Below are 16,861 nucleotides of genomic sequence, written 5' to 3' on the forward strand. Positions count from 1 at the left end.
TGCCACCTATGTAGTACATTTTGGCTGTAGATGCTGCCAAATACATACATTTAAAAGGCTGCCAAAAGTGAACTTCACTTCTCAAGTCTTTCTGTGTATGATCATCCCATCATTCAACCTTCCATTGTTTTTGTAGGCATGAAAGGTTTTTCCAGTTCCACATCTACACTTCTTATCAACCTTTCAAGTGTGATTTTAAAATGGATTTTAAATTTAAAACACCATTGGTGTGATTTTTTTAAAATTTTCTGTTCCTAATGTCAGAATCAAAGAATATTTCCTATCCAAAAATTTGGATCCTGTCAGTGACGTAATTTCAAAGGCACATTCTATTCTTCATATCTGAACTACATATTCTAAGACTTTTCTTGATAGTGTTGTAACAATTTAGTTTATTCTCTGTTGTCGCATCTTTTGCAATGCCAATGATATTTTGGTACTATTTTTTGTTTGTTTCAAATATTGGCAAAAGCATATAAAAGAAGAGGGGGGAAATACAGGAAAAACTTTTCCTTTTTGTTTGAAATTCTGTTCCTACATTTTTTTACAGCTTTGCTTTATCCTTTCTAAGGTATTTCACACTTAATTTCTGTTCTATAAGTGAAAGCTATGACAGTTCCAAGAAAAGGTATGGAAAAGAAGGAGACAGCAGCACAGATTATGCATATTGGCCTGACACCTGAAGCCTGACTGGTCTTAATGGGCCAACACAGTACTGGTGGCAGTACACAACCCGCTTTCCTGAACAGAGTGGCTTCCCTTTTCTTGATACTTTTAGGCACTGCAAAAAAGATCAGAGATGATCATTTGGGAAGTAATTTTTCAGAGAGCTCCTGTAACTTACCTGTATTTGGAAGTATTCTTCCATACAGTTCACGCAACTTACCTGCGTTTTGACAAGTATTTTCTTTTTTTGGTCAGACCTTTTGCATCTCAGGCAGGAGCAAAAACAGGTTTCTGCTTTGTAGCAAGTTGTTTGGTGTCCTTGTGCTAACACTATCTCAAAAGTGGCAGTAACTTTCATTGAAGAAAAAAACCCAAAACCTAGAGCTGCCAGCACATAATATTCCTGAGATTTGATCTGCTGTTTTGTGAAATGGAGCCTGTTAGAGCTGTACTCTTGAAGGTGGTTAGATATCCATCTTCTTTTAAGTGTACACTGGCCTTAGAACTGACATTCAGCTGCTGCCCCACAGGCACTGCACAAACTAGGAAGACTTAGACTCCTTTCAAACTGCTCACTACCTACATTAATCATTGAGGGTATTTCTTTTCCTCAGATATAAAGGGAAGCAGCACCTGGCAGTCCTGGGGAGAAGGCAAATGGACACCCATTCTGCATCGCTCATACTTTCTTGGTTATGGGATTAGGAAGCTGGAGGAGGTAAGCTGACCACAGCCTTGGATCTACAAATTCCTCACACAGATTTCTGTTTCAGTGGGATCTCTGTTGAGCTGCAAGCTGAATTTTATAGGCACAACAGAATCAAGACAGAAAATTCTATACTCACAAATTTGCTTCACAAATTTCAGTAGGTTAAGTCAAAATCTGGATAATGATGAATAGAGTACCTGGAACTGAAAATATCTATTCACCCACACTTGCCACACAGTTTTATGAAAGATAAGTTATTTTTTAATTTTCCTGTTCTTCAAAGGATTTTGACAATAATTTTCATTTCATGTGATAGCGATTTGTTTTCTTTGTTGTATTTATATAGAAAGAAACAAAAATGACCAAAATAATAACTGAAGCTTAAGGAGTGTTCCAATGAGGAATATAAAGAAGAATTCCTCACACTCCATAATTCCTCTCTGCCATGATGGTTATATATCATCAGCACTGCTTAAAATAGCTGGTTTTCTGGCTTAAAGCTTAAAATGCATTTTTTTCCAAATTTTTTTAAAGTCAAAGGTGGACCTCAATGTTTTTTTATTTTTTTCCCTGACTTATCTGAGTTGGGACTATGGCAAAAATTAAGCTGTTTCAGATTCTACACATCCCATTGTTTAGGACTGTTAAAATTAAAAAAACCCAAACCATATAGATATTTGCAAATTTAAAAAAAATATTGAAAGACTGTCTGATACATAGACAGTTGTAATTATGACCCAAGACCTACTAAACCAATTTATAGCCTTTAACAAGACAAGTTCAAAACAGCATGAGTCTACCTCTACTCTGACAGAATACAAATGAATGAGCAGAGGGAGGCATAGTATCAATTGCCACATCATTTTTTTCTTGTTCTCTCATCAGCTTTGCCAGAATGAATTATTTATATTGGCTGAGCAAGTGGAATCTGCCTCATTCACAACTACACACAGGTGACAAAATATAACAGTGATAATGATGGTCATCTCTCATTGCCCTCAGTTATTTTTCTACTACTTATGGTTATGGACCTGCATTTCTGAGTCTTTTACTGCTTCATTTACTTAGCATAAGACATCTGGAAAGGTGGCTTGCTAGGTTTTTTGAGTGTTAGGGCAGTTTTGAACTTAAACAATTGAAGCCAGCACAATTCTCTCATCCCTCAACTTTCACACCTACTAAAACATTCCTTTGATGACTGCAGAATTTGATATTATGTAGCTTGGACAGGGCTCTAAGCTAATGAGGGAAGTGATTATACTTGCCCTGGAATTTAAAAGATAATTTCTGAGTAATTTTTTACTCCTCTTACCCTGCTCTAGCCATTATTCTTTGCCTTCAAGCATCTGATGTAATCTGCAGTTCGGATGCTTATGACTCTGCCATTGCATTAAAGGCCTCACAGTCACAACACAGTCACATACTATTTCACTCATGCCTTTTGTGTTATCTCTGTATCTCCATCATCCTGCTCACAGTCCCTTTTTTCCACCCTAACCTCAGAAATGCATCTGCACATTTGAGCCATACGCACAAGTGCATACAGACCTCAGATATTGTTGTCTCGGTTCTGAATCCACTTTTCTACTTGAAGCAATTTGCAAATGAGAGGGCTTGACATTAGATGAATAAGATGTCAGGTAAGTGAATAGCTGGGGAGAAGGAGAGACAACAGACCCAGGCTGGGAATCTCAAAGTGTTTCATACAGAATTTGTGCCTTCAGCAAAAGATAGATCAATGTGTATTAGAGCATCAGAGAGGAAAGCAAAGACGAATGTGGGAATCAGTTTCTGAATGTGTCTTGAGATCAATGCTTATCTTATAAGTAATGTACAGTAGGTGGGATGGATATGCTCTACAACTGCCAGGAAATGGACTCCAGACTGGAAAGGGGCTAATCCTGAAAGGCTAGCACTCAGGGGTTCAACAGAGTAGAGTTTAAAGAAAAGGCAAAAAGTAGGCAAGAGAGAAAAATATAGAACGGAGTGGTATGAAACTGGTGATGAGGCAAGAGCTGGAGAAGAAAGATGACTGGGAAGGAGAAGGGGACCTGCCCTTGTCAGGAACAATCAGAAGGCAAATTCTGGTCTTTCTATTCTGCTTTTTAGTCTGGCTTATTAATTTTAATGTTGTTATTTGTTTAACGCTTCAGGATGCCCCATTGGAGGTGGCCATTCCCAGGTAAAATGTTCAAGAGAGCTGTATCGTTTTTATCTTATTCTGCTCTACCTGAATTTTGAGATATTCTTGACCAGCTTTCTCTTTTATTTGTAGAGTTGGCTTGGGCTGCCAAATAGGACCTACAAAACAGGAATAGTGCAGTGCTGAAGTTTTTTAAGCATGCCTTTTACTAGGATTGTAGCAAAATGGCAGATTGTTCAGTGAGGAATAAAAAACAGATTTAGTAAGCAAGTAGCAGAGCACTTGGAAGCCCCATTTCACATGGCTGACTGAGTGCCAGACTTCAAAACTGGCAAAGAGCTTGCTTCCACACTGTACTGCATCTTTGCCCTAGTTTGAGTTTTAAACAGGAATTATCTGCCAGCTTCCAGATTATAATGAAAAAAGTAGAAAACTAGTCTCATGATGTATATAGTATTTGGAATTTAAGCTCAAGCAATAACAGAAAAGCCTAGTCTATGATACTTTCCCCACAGGTAAGAGAGAGAAAGAACAAGGAGAATTGACAAAAATGACAAAAATATTCAGAAGACATATAATCCTGGGCATGTCCTTGCTATCTCATATTTCCGGATAAATCCTCCCAGTTAGCTAGCCTGACCTCCTCATTGGGAACCTTTTGAAAAATTGATGTTTCAGTTTAATAGATAAAACAAATTACAGGAGAAAAAATAAATTCCAACATGAACTCTTTCCTGCCCTTTTTGTTCTACACTTAAAAAGATTTTTAGATTACCTTTTCTGTTACTTCTCTCATTCAAATGAAACCAAGAATTCTGCGGTTTGAGGCTTTATACAGATTCTGGGAGACACAGCTTCAATACTTTCTTTGGCTGAGGGAATTTAAATTTATATTTGCTGTTGAGGATCCAAGACATTAGATCAATTTGTATTCTTCCTAGGTTGAAACTATTCTTTCTTTCTTTTTTTGCTAAGAGTGATTGAGAAACTTCACACCCACAAAATCCTCTTGTTCTGCTGACCACATCTGGCTACTGAAGATTGCTCCAGGAATAGTGATTCTTGTTAGAAATGGAAGGGTTAATGTGGTCTTCCCTTTCATAAGATGATTGAGCTTGACAGGAAGGCTCACAAGATGGCACAATCTAACCCATCAAGTTAGTCAACCACGTAACTAACTGCTGCCCAGTCCATGCCAGTTAGGATTGCATACTTTTATGTCAAGGAGGCATCTGTGTGTTCCCATTTGGAACAGCTTCTTATACATTTACACCTAAATCAGATGAACCTCATCAGTAACATTTGACTAAAATGAAAAGTGAATTTAAAAAACAGTATTAAGCCTTTCCCAAGGGGTAGTCTGCCGTACTGTAGTCTGCCACAATTGAAAGAAAGTAAAGGAGGAAGCTAAACTAAATATCTCCTGAAGATGAAACAAAGAGTTACCAAGACAAAATATTTGTTGATGGTGATTTTTCGGCACCCGGTTTTACTTTCAGAAAAGCCTGAGACACTGCTTGCAAGAACCTTAAAATAATAGTGCAACACTTTTATCCTGATAAGAAATTTCTTAGATTTGTCATAGGATCATTCTAAGCTCTACATCTACACAAACCTGCATAGACAGGTATCTCTGTCTAGCTCTAAAAAGTCCAAACTATGCATAGGTTTCACACACTTCTTGAGGCATAGGCATTCACACAGGATTACAATCACATCATAAAGGTCTGCACATGAAGAAGTAACAACCTGACTGTGTTGTTAAGGATATTATAAAACACTGTGCTCAGTACTGCTTCATAGTTGTACAAAGTAGTTGTAAAATCCAACGAAGCAGGAAAAAGACGTTGCACGCTTGGATTGTACAGGCTGGCTTTGCAAACGGGGCAGTAAAATAAATCTCAAAGTTTGTTTTACATTTCAAGCTCTGCTACAGGTTTTGTGTCATCAGGTCATTTTCCCACTCCACCTCATATCTTTATAAGACACATAAAAGTTAGGAAAAAGAATATTCATTGCTGATCTTATTTTGTTATAACACTACTTAGCACTGCTACTGTGTATGTAGTTACTATTATACACATATAAAAAGGGATATACTTGTTCTAGCAGAACATTAGTGTCTGATTAGACCCTCTGGGGCTACTGCATTCCAAACAATTAATCAGATCCATAGTATCCAAATTGGTCAGGAAGGCTACAGAGATTAAAAATGGGAGATTTTTGGCCTGCGAGCAAGTAGAGGTCAAAATGAACTCTGAAGACCTGTCATCAGGCCACCCATTAACAAAGATTTCACCATTAATTATTTCCTCTCAATACAAGACTGATGCAAGAAATAAAGAGCAGCTAACATGGTTTAATGAGTTTATTGCATAAATGTAGATAAATAATTTCAGTTTGTCCTGCATTTCAAGTATTTTCAGTCATTAAAAATTAAGCAGAAAGTATCAGATTTAAAAAATATAAGGGTATAGAGAAAAAACTCATTTAAAGATGCATAGACTTGATAGAATAGTAACAGAGATTTAAGACACTGACATTCCATATTAACATGTCTTCATTGTATTAACAGTGCTAAAATGAATAGCTGAGCTATTTGCAGGGGCTTTAACGAAAAAGAATGATCATGTTAGCTCAGTCCCTGTGAATAATGTATGAGGCTGAATTCAACTTATTTGCCTCATCTTGCATTCAGTCTAAAACCCCCACAAAATAAAGGGCTACACTTAGCATTAAGTAACAATTTGTTGTTTTAACTTCCATATCATTACTTCTGTGCAGTTAGAGATTGGTTAGAAAATTGCATATAGAGTAATTTTCCATTTATTAGAACTTTCCAATTCAGTCTCAGTGTCACATGGAGGCCAGTCTGGGAGTTTTTCTATTTTTCCCATTTAAATCTTTTAGGCTCTCAATGCATTTTTTAGTAGGCCATAGAAGAATCAATTAAATCTTGTTATTTGTATGCATTACAGGGTTATGCTCTCATGGGTATCTAGCCAGTGTTAATTAACCAAGGAAGAAAGTATTTTGTGCTTTTAAATGGTGTAAAATGCTATATTCACAAAATAAGGATCTAACAACAAAGAGTGGAAAACTCTTATTAATAATAGCAACGCATTGGTCAGTTATGACTTCCAGCTGAAGAAAGTTATGTGAAAAAGAAGACTTCATTAGCACCTCTATTTAAATCAACCGATTTTAATAGTTTTATTTTTTTAAAGAAATCTATACTTTATAGTCACTTTGAAAACCTTAGCTACCTAGAACAATAATGACCTTGAAGATAGAAAGTCACCCAGTCTACCATAGCAGGCAGAAGGGTTCCTGAGGAAAATACCGTGAGGTTCTGAGGAAGCCAGGGTGCTACTGACTCATATTCAACTTGCTGCTGACCAGGACCCCCAAGTCCCTTTCCACAGCACTGCTTTCCAGCCTCTCATTCCCCAGTCTGTAAGTACATCCAGTGTTGCCCTGTCCCAGGTGCAGAATCCGTCACTTGTCTTTGTCGAATTTCATGTGATTGGTGAGTTCCCATCTCTCATTTGTTGAGGTCTCTCTGCAGGGCCTCTCTGTCTCCAAGTGAGTCAACAGCTCCTCCCAGTTTTCTATCATCAGCAAATTTGCTCAGTATACCTTTGAGTCTTGTGTCCAAGATATTTATGAAGGTATTGACTTAATGAAAGAGAATCAAAGGTCATGGTAACAGAGATCTGTCCAGCTGAATTGCAATATGATATCCCCATCCCACTCCTTTCCCACTGCTGGAACATCTTCCAGGAATGATGCTTTAGATCTCCTGCATGAAAGTCCCTGCATAGCCAGCGCCTTTTTGCCCTAGTCCTTCAACACCAATGTCTGTCTCAAAAATAATGATATTATCCATCTCTCACAGTGTCCATGACAAACACCAGCATCCTGGTGTTGTAATATTGCTCACAGGAGAGCTGCAATGCAATGTATGCCTGAAGAGCCAAATGGGAAGTAAAACCCAGAGGACAATCCAGAAAAAAATCACTGTTATCCTTTAAAAGGAGGAGGGCACTTGGCATATAGTTTAATATTTTTTCAGATATTATAATGATTGAAGTTTGTTGTAAATAAATGCTGCGCATGATGTACAAATGACAGTCATTTGTGGTTTGCTGGTGCTTCTATGATACTTTATACAATCACCTACTTCATCTGTTGCTTCAGGTAGGCTATATTATATAAAAAATCAGTTTCTTCAAGGCAAGGCTTAAAACAGTTAACAATTGTTCAAAGTAGAACTTGATTCAGAAGATACTCAACAATTTTTTTTCTCCCCCTTGATATTTATTTTTGCATGCAGTCTTCTGTGACTTGTGTTTCTCACTACAGCCTTTGGTAACCTTAGGAAAGATCCATTTTGACTGAGTACTATCATAAAAAGCTTCCCCTCATGCTAATATGAGGACCTTCATCTTGTCCTGCTATTATAGAAGAACAAAAATACTTTCCTGGAACAACTGACATTTATTAAGGGATTCTATCATTTATCAACCACAAAAACAGTTTGCTAAGCCAAGTCCTGCCTATGGGAACAAAAACATCCCCCGTATTTCTAAGGAGGCAGAGAACACATTGTCATGTCTCAATAAGGAGCTGGATAAATATTGTAAAATATTGTTTCAGTAGAGCAGATGTTCAAACCATATTGGCACCTACTAACAAACTCAGACCCCCTGGGGCAAGAAACTTTATTTACAATGGAATTGAATTATCTCTGAATTTGTGAGCAACATGCTACCTATTACTTCACAGTTTTTAAAAAAATAAACCAAACCCAAGTATAGATCCCCGGTTCCCTTGTCCTTGAGCATCAGTTTCAGAAAACCAGAAACTATCTACTACTCATTAACACAAGCTGAGTAAGAACAGAGAAAATTACAAATTGCAGGCATTTTTAATTTTTTTTAAAAGCTGTTGTTCTCTTTCCAGATATGTGGACAAGTCTGATCTTGTACACAACAAAAGACATTTTGTTTCAATTAGCATATAGACTGTCATCTGAAAAGAAGATTCAACAGAGGACAAAATAAAGTCTATCTAAACTAAATGGCATGTATATTTTATTTTATATTAAGGAGCAGCACAAAATAGTTCCAGAAGATCTCTCAGGGCTTTTCTAAGTGATCATTTCCTAAAAATAGTTACAGTGCTGTCATGCTATAATCTGCATTACGGCCTGCTGACTTTTAAAAAAGGAGTCCCAGAAACCATGAAATATTATTAGCATGAAACTGTTGGGATAGAGAAAGAGGAAGATTAACACCCTAAGTTTTGTATGAGCTCCATGAGCACAGGGCCTATCCTGCTGCTGGATCAGATTTTTGCAGTTTCCTTTTCCAAATATACAGTTTGCTTGTGGTTTATAAAAATAAAAATAGAGAGTTATTTTGCGTAGAGAGGAAATTATAGGAAGTTTGGGCATTCTTACACTGTAAATGCAGCGCAATTCTCAATGAGATCTAATTATTAGAAAAAGCAGCAGACAACATACTTGAAGTCATGACATTAAAAACAATGAGGTGACAAAAAGGGTAAGCTAAGCCTCCATCTAGAGAGTCAGAATGACACAGATCCCATATAAAATCATAGAATGGCTTGGGTTGGAAGAAACCTTAAATATCATCTAGTTCCAACTTTCCTGCCATCAGCAGGGACATCCTTCACTAGACCAAGTTGCTCAGAACACATACCCCTCTACATTTTCTTTTTATGAAGTCAATAAAGCCTAGAGAAACGTAAAAGACATAAAGTTTAGAAGCATCGATTCTCTATTAAAAGATTAAGGCCAACTCATGAACTGAACATTAATTTACTTTTCTGGAAAGTCTGTCCTTGCTTCCTACATTGCTAATCTGTTCATCCTGACAGTGAGCTACCCACAGCTACTGCAACAGCCAACATCATCTGAATTTATTTATTTTTTCTTGCAGAGCAAAAAAAAATGCATATTCACCTCTTTGCAGTGAGTAAGTGCACTATTTATACCTCTTTAATCTTAAATTGAAATTCCTACAAGAGTTCAAACACAAGGCAGAAACTGTCTTTAGAGAAAAACTCGCCAGGAGCTGTATTAATATGCATTTTGGCATATTAGTTTCTGTATTAAGAGCATTTATACCGCTCAAACAATCTCACTAGCATCAAGGCTCTGGCTGTCAAAGAAAAAGATCCTGTGTAAGGCAGATAAGCTCCACCAAAGCCCTTATTTGTAAACATAGTACAGCTGCCAACTGCCTCAGAATACTCTTAAGTTACCTGATCACGTAGTTGTGAGCAGACTGTAGAACAGACTTTGTCAGCTTGCAAACAGAACGCGTGTCTCCTGATCTGCAACAGATCTTTCAAGTATTAAATATAGATAAAGATAAGGTGCTATTCAAATCCACACATTTACTGTTTAACAGCTTATAAAGCCAAATTATTGCTCAGGGCAGCAGGTCTGTCCTCCCTCCCCATCCTGCTTCTGTCTTTCATTGTAGACTATACATTATTAATCAGGTAAAATTGCATCCCCCCATTTGTATTTTTTTGGCAAGATTAAATAAGTGTGAACTATGTCAACTGGGATACTGGAAAAAATAATTTTTACCATTTACTATTTTTTTTGCCAAACTCAAAAAATACAGAACACAGACAAACAGATGGAGAAATATTTAAAGAAATTGTTCAACACCTTTGCCCTGTAAAAAAAAATGAGATACTATGGAAAAGAGGACTAATGGTCAGGCCTTTTCTGGAAGTCAGAGAGGTAGCATATTTTTGTAACATAAATTCATTTTTCTCTTTAAAGAGTGTATATTAGAAGTGGTATGTGCAGATGATCAGGACACAGGACCTTCAGATTAAAACCTGCCATTAATAAAAAGAATGATAGAGCTACCAATAGCTTCAGGAGGAATGATTTTCACTATAACTTTACTATATTTTTTCACTATAATATCCCTTCCCTTATAATCCAGTTTCTCTTCTTAATCAGAAAAGAAGTACAAATTGATTCTAGTAAATGAGTTCACTAAAGGAGTCTCATTTTAAGTAACTTTTGTCTTTCAAGTGTGAGAACAAATATCACATCTTTGGTGAGTGTGACCATGTTTTCACACTAAGCCTTTGCAAACTGCCCTCAGCAGTGAGGTGTTTTGCTCCCACACTCTCAAGCACTGCCTCGCTAGGCACATTTTTATTTCTCCAACACTGTGGCAAATCATCTTGAAATCTGTGCAAAGTGTTTGAGAGAGGGAGAGACACAGTGAAGAATCACTAATTACATGATCTAATGCCAAAATCTGTGAGTATGATAAAAAACATTAAGTTCTGGTTGGAAATGGGTAAATTACAAAATAAATGCAAATATTGTTTTTAGCATAGTTTTGTATATCTCAACAGTACAGTAAAGCATGTAAATATTGTGTACCCAGAAAGAATTGTCATGTATATCTGTGGCGGGTTCACTCTAACTGACACCCAGTCAGCCTTTCACTTCCCTCTTCCACAGCACGGGGAGAAGATAAAAGAAGGGAAAAAAGACTTGTGGATAATGTTTGTAATAGCTTAATAGGAAAGGCAAAAGTTACACATGTAAGCCAGGCAAAATAAGGAATTCATTGTCTACCACCCCTTGGCAGGGAGATGTTCACCCATTTCTTGGCCAGCAGACCCTCAACATGCATAAAGCTTGCTTGCAGAGACAAACACTATCACAGCAAACACCCTCCCTTTCTCCTTCGTGACCTGAGCTGTTCTTGCTGAAGACATCATGCTGTATGGAGCATCCCTTTTGTCAGGTTGGGTCTGCTGAACAGGCGGTGTCTCCTGCCAGCCTCTTGCCACCTCCATATTGGAGTCTTCCAGATGGGGGTGTGGGGTGGGAGGGAGAGAACCCAGTAGGTTTCATTTCCCACTCTGGGTGTCCAAGTTTTTCCTCTTTCCTCTACCCCAAAAGTGAGTAGGCTGCGAGTGGAAAGAGGCTGATAAAGAACACTGCCTGGACAGCAGACCTAAATTGATTAAAAGGATATTCCATTACATGTGATGTTGTGCTTAGCAAGAAAAGCTCAGGACAAAGAAGAAAAAGGGGAGGTTTGGCAGTGGCATGAAAGGAGCGAAAGAACATAGCTGGCATAAGAAAGACAGATCAGTAACACACTAGCACTGTAAAGCATGCATTTCTCTGTTTGGGGGACTGGATTTTATTACTCATCTGTTTGTGTTCTTGGCAGCTTTTGTGGCTGCGAAAAGACCCTTTGATAAGTTTCATTAAAGTGTCACCACAGGAATATGAAAGGTTATGTTCTGCCATCAGGATGACAAATACCTCTTCTTCCTTCTTAACCTTTGAATCAATCTGTGCAGTACAAAAATCAGTATGTCAGCTTCATGGCCACAAGGACTTCTCATCTTGATGCTGTTTTGTAGCTGGGGAAAGTCATAGCTGCTACTACATCTAATCTGGAAATCAGTTTGAAAGTGGCTCTATGTCTTCTTTACAAGAGGAAGTCACATTTCCAACAGATTGAACTCATTAAAATGTATTTCTTTAAGAAAACATATTACGGTTCACTTCAATGGGTCCAATGGGTTCAATGGGGTCACTTCTGGGTTCCAAACAATCTTCCTGGGTGATTGTGCATGGGGAGCAAGGAGAGCAAGAGGCTTTTTGAATCTTTTTGATTCTCTTTAATTTTGATTTTAGACAATTAATCTATAAAAATGAAATAATGAGAAGTAGATAGTTATTATTCACAGGACAGGTCAGAACAACTGAAGTGTAATGCAGATCATGATAAGAAAAGTTTATCACATTGAACTTGTAATAGCATGCTCTAAGCACTTCTGCAATATCCTTGAATTACTTTCCTTTGGTTTCTGCTTTTTTCCTTCTCACTTTTTACCCCTTTTATTAAACTAAAATATTTTGTTAAATCTTCTCCACTGAGGGTGGAGACGTGCTTCCTTTGTATGAATGGAGCTGCAGTGAAGAGGTGTTCATGGGCCTTCAAACATCCATCCTGCTTTCCTTTCACTTCTGTGCTGCCATCCTTAACATGCTATCACCTCCATTCCACCTTCCCTCCCCAGAGTCATTATAAGAAAGGATCACACCCAGTGAGGTTTTCTGACAATGAAAACTGGGAGCTTGGGTTCATTTACTCCAACACACATGAACAGAGAAAAAATATAGGTGGATGGCAAGAAAAACAAGATTACTTGATGCCTTGAATCATGTCCCAAAGAGTGTTGCTGCTACTGGCCTCTGACCTTTCCTTGCTTTGCCATAAAACATGTGAGGATGTGGTGGTTTTGGCTGGGGCAGAGTTAGTTTCCCTCACTAGCTAAAATGGGGCTATGTTATGTATTTGTGCTAGAAAGAGTATTGGTAACACAGAGATGTTTTAGCTATTGCTGAGCAGCACTTACACACCATCAAGGCCTTTTCTGCTTCCCACCCCACCAGTGGTTGGGGGTGCACAAGGAGCTGAGAGTGGACACAGCTAGGACAGCTGATCACAACAGACCAGAGGGATATCCCACACCATATGGTGTTATGCTCAGCATGTAAAGCTGAGGGAAGAAGGAGAATGGAGTCTGCCTTCCCAAGTCACCATTATGCATGATGGAACCTGGCTTTCCTGGAGATGGCTGAACACCTGGCTGCCCATGGTAAGGGGTAAATGAATTCCTTTTCTGCTTTGGCTGCATATGTGGATTTAGTTTTACCTACTAAACTGTCTTTGTCTCAACCCCCGAGTTTTCTCACTTTTACCCTTCTGATTCTCTCCTCCGTGCCACCAGGTCAAGCTGGGAAGTCTGTCATCGTAATAGGAGACATTCATAATAGGTCCTCCTCATGATGGTTTTCATTGTGTTGTAAACTCCGACTCTTTGGAGACATGTAGTGTTACTGGTGCTCTGGAATAGGCCAAGTGGCTGTCACCAAGCCTGACTAGAAGCCATTAAAATCACTAAAGTAGGACTGGTGTGAAACAAAAAATATTATGAGCCAATTGATTAATTAAAACCTGATCTGTCAGTTACATGCACTGAACTTTACACTCCAAAAAGGAAAGAAAGCTCAAAAGTAAAAAAGCATTAAAAATACCTTTCACATATATGTAATCACAGTATCACATAGAAATCAATTCTTAATTTAGCAAAGTAGGCATTTTTTCCATGAAATAATTAATTTCTCCTAAAATATTTCAGATTGTGTAATGTTCCATAATCTTACCAGCAGAGAAGAGTAAAGTGTAGCCACCATGTTCTGGGCTGTGGGAGTTGTCTGGTCTCATGGAAGAGAGCTATTATGAGATGATACAAACTTCCCTCCAGGTTCTGTAGTGGAAGAATTCCACAAACACAAAGAGAATCAAATCTCTTTCAGTGCAGAAATTTTAGGATTTCATCCTCTCTCAGTCTTTAGTATTTTTATCTCCTGTGAAGTGTCTAATTTCTTCTTTAGGAAAGTAAGCTGTGCATTTAAGAGAAGGGTATGCAACTGCTCTGTATTAATAATTAATATTATTAATCAAATGCCTGTTACAAAACTAGTGAGAAACAGTTATTGTAAATATTGTTTCACACTTGTTTGGTAGGATTCAATCTGGCAGAGAGTGGTTGATGCTGGAATTCAGTGTAATATGATTTTCTTGTTACTAAATGTGAGAGGAAAGGTAATAAACATCTACGTTAGGAAAATTTCCTAATGGCTCGAATACCATCATTTATTTCAGACTGTCTGTCATTTCAAAAAAGATCTGGGGACTTCCTGAGATAAAGTTGCCAACTAATTCATCGTAATACTTAACCCTACGTGTAAGCAGTCTCACTGGGATTTCTTCACTGATTATGCCTTAGTTTCTTGCAGGGAAGAAATTCTTCCCAGGTGGTAGCCATAGGGTTATTGTAGTTTTGCCATAACTGTTTGGTTTTAATACAACAGCCATTCATTCAAACTGCATAGAAGAATAGAGATACAATAGTAATACAAAATATTCCTGCTATGGCTAATATTTTAAAATAAGAAAAAAAATCAGGCAGTTGTGCTCAATCTAGAAGAAAGAGTGCTAACATAGTAATGTAACATTCTAGATAAAGCCTTCACACTGCTAGTGTAGCTCAGCTGTGTATTTTCTACTGAAAGTATGTAGCTTAACATAGGTGGCAATCAGTGAAAATTAAAAATAAAATAAGATAAATGTTACTCATGAAGTAAATGACCTAATCTTTGCAATGTATTTGCTTGCAATACTCACTTTGTTCTTGGATTTAAGTAGGAGGACCTATGAACCTGCTTCTCAGGAGCAGAGAAAATTAATCCACCCAGTCTAAATAAAGCAATTGCAAATGAAAGGCTTTCCTGTAGATTTGTTATCCTCCCACAACCCTTCAGCAGGCAGACAGATACTTACATATAAATAGCAAAATGTGGAGGATGCCAGTGTTACTTAGAACCACAATTCAATTAGAAGTGTATTACCCAGGAAGCTATTTTTCTGTATTTAGTGACCATTGTTATTTTTTTCTGGAGGTTTCAGATAAACAAATAAAAGCATGAGCTTTGAGGTACTATTGATTCCTTTTGTATGGAGAGGTTCCTTTACACCTCTTGACCAAGCACAAATATATGGATCTGACAAGAAAAAAACAGAAAAAAAAAAAGGCGAAAGTGAAACTGAAGAAACTCTTTGAAAGGGGATTCACAATCCACAAAGTACAGTGAGATTGTCTTTTGATAATGAGCCACAGAGCTGCAGTGATACTTAACTCTGAGAGACAGTGTGAGAAGCCCTAGGAATCAGCATCAGGACACCTGGCATGTTTCTCTACCCACAGAAGGAAAAGACAAATGCTCATTTTAACTACAGTGGGACCACTGATTTGGTCTCTTCCTCCACAGCTCCACCATGAATATCCCATGAGACTGTGATTAAAATATATTACTCTGTGCCCATTTCCTCATTTGTTGGAAAAAAATTGGGAAAGAGCATTTCTTGTTTCCCAGCCTTCAATCCTTTTCTAGCTGTCTAAATCTCTTTTAGATGTCTTACCTAGCCATACCATATGAAGTGAGTACTTCCTGCTGAGTTTTATTAATTTGCAGTGAAACAGGGATAATTTTACTTGCCTGCCTTTGTAATGTGTTTTCAGATTTGTAAATGAAATGTTTTAATATAAAAATCTTAATGACAAATATTTAAGAAAAAAGTATCATGAATATAAATGCATGAAAGTCATATTACAAAATGCAATTAAAGCATTTGCTATAATTTATTTACATGCATAGTTAGATTCACTTCATAGGTATTTTCACAGAGATTTTACAACACAAACCATTCACACAATTCACACACAATATATTGATGACCATAGAAAGTAGACAAAGGTAATATATACTTGTTTCAATACAATACACTTCCAATTTTTTGGCTAAAGTTTAAACTTAATGAAAAATAAAGATTGACTGATATTTCATCACTAAAGTGAATATGGCTTCTATCTGAAAAGTTCTGACATTACATAGCATTTATTTTTCATCAAAACAATTCAAATTTGTAAGATTGAATAACATTTTTTCTAATACTTAGTGAATAAATAATTATAATCTTGATAGCCGTAGCAATAATTATATTTGATCTTGGATAAAAATTAAATTAATAGAAAAGAATCCCCTTAAATGGCAACAGCTTATAATATTTTAAGTATCTAACATAGTCCCTAAGGATCTCTGCCCCATTTGTCGTGTGACATGATCAGAAGTTCACAGAAATGGGCTATGGAAATATACACAAGACTATTGGGTCAAATCATCACAGCAGTCCATTGCTAGACAACTAGCTCAGTGCCTCACTAAAATATATAAAAACTGGGAAGAATGAAAGATCTAAGTTAAATGAAATCCTGAGCACAATATTTGCCTGGGTAAGTGTGAATACAGATAACAAGTTCCGTTAACAGTTTAAGGGGAAAAAAAATAAAAAACAACATAACACCAGACAAAAAACCCATTGCATATAAAAAAACCATTGCATATAAAAAACCCTTTATTCTCCCCTCCTCATTGTTACATAGCCTGTGAGGGCTTGTCTCTTTTGAAACATTCCCAGGTAGTAAGTGAGAGTATAAGTTTACAGGACAGTTGTCTCAAACTGCTTAAACTTCAGTCTTTAAGTAACTGATTATATATATTTTGTTTTCTTCTCTGGCCCATACTCCCACAATTTTCTTTTTCATTTTCAATACCTTCTGACTTTTAATGCCTAAGACACTCCCTTCTGCTTCCTTCTTTCATAATTCCTCCTGAAAACATCACT

This window comes from Lepidothrix coronata, unplaced genomic scaffold (genome assembly GCF_001604755.1).
Source record: "Lepidothrix coronata isolate B3197 unplaced genomic scaffold, Lepidothrix_coronata-1.0 Scaffold155, whole genome shotgun sequence".
NCBI lineage: Eukaryota > Metazoa > Chordata > Aves > Passeriformes > Pipridae > Lepidothrix > Lepidothrix coronata.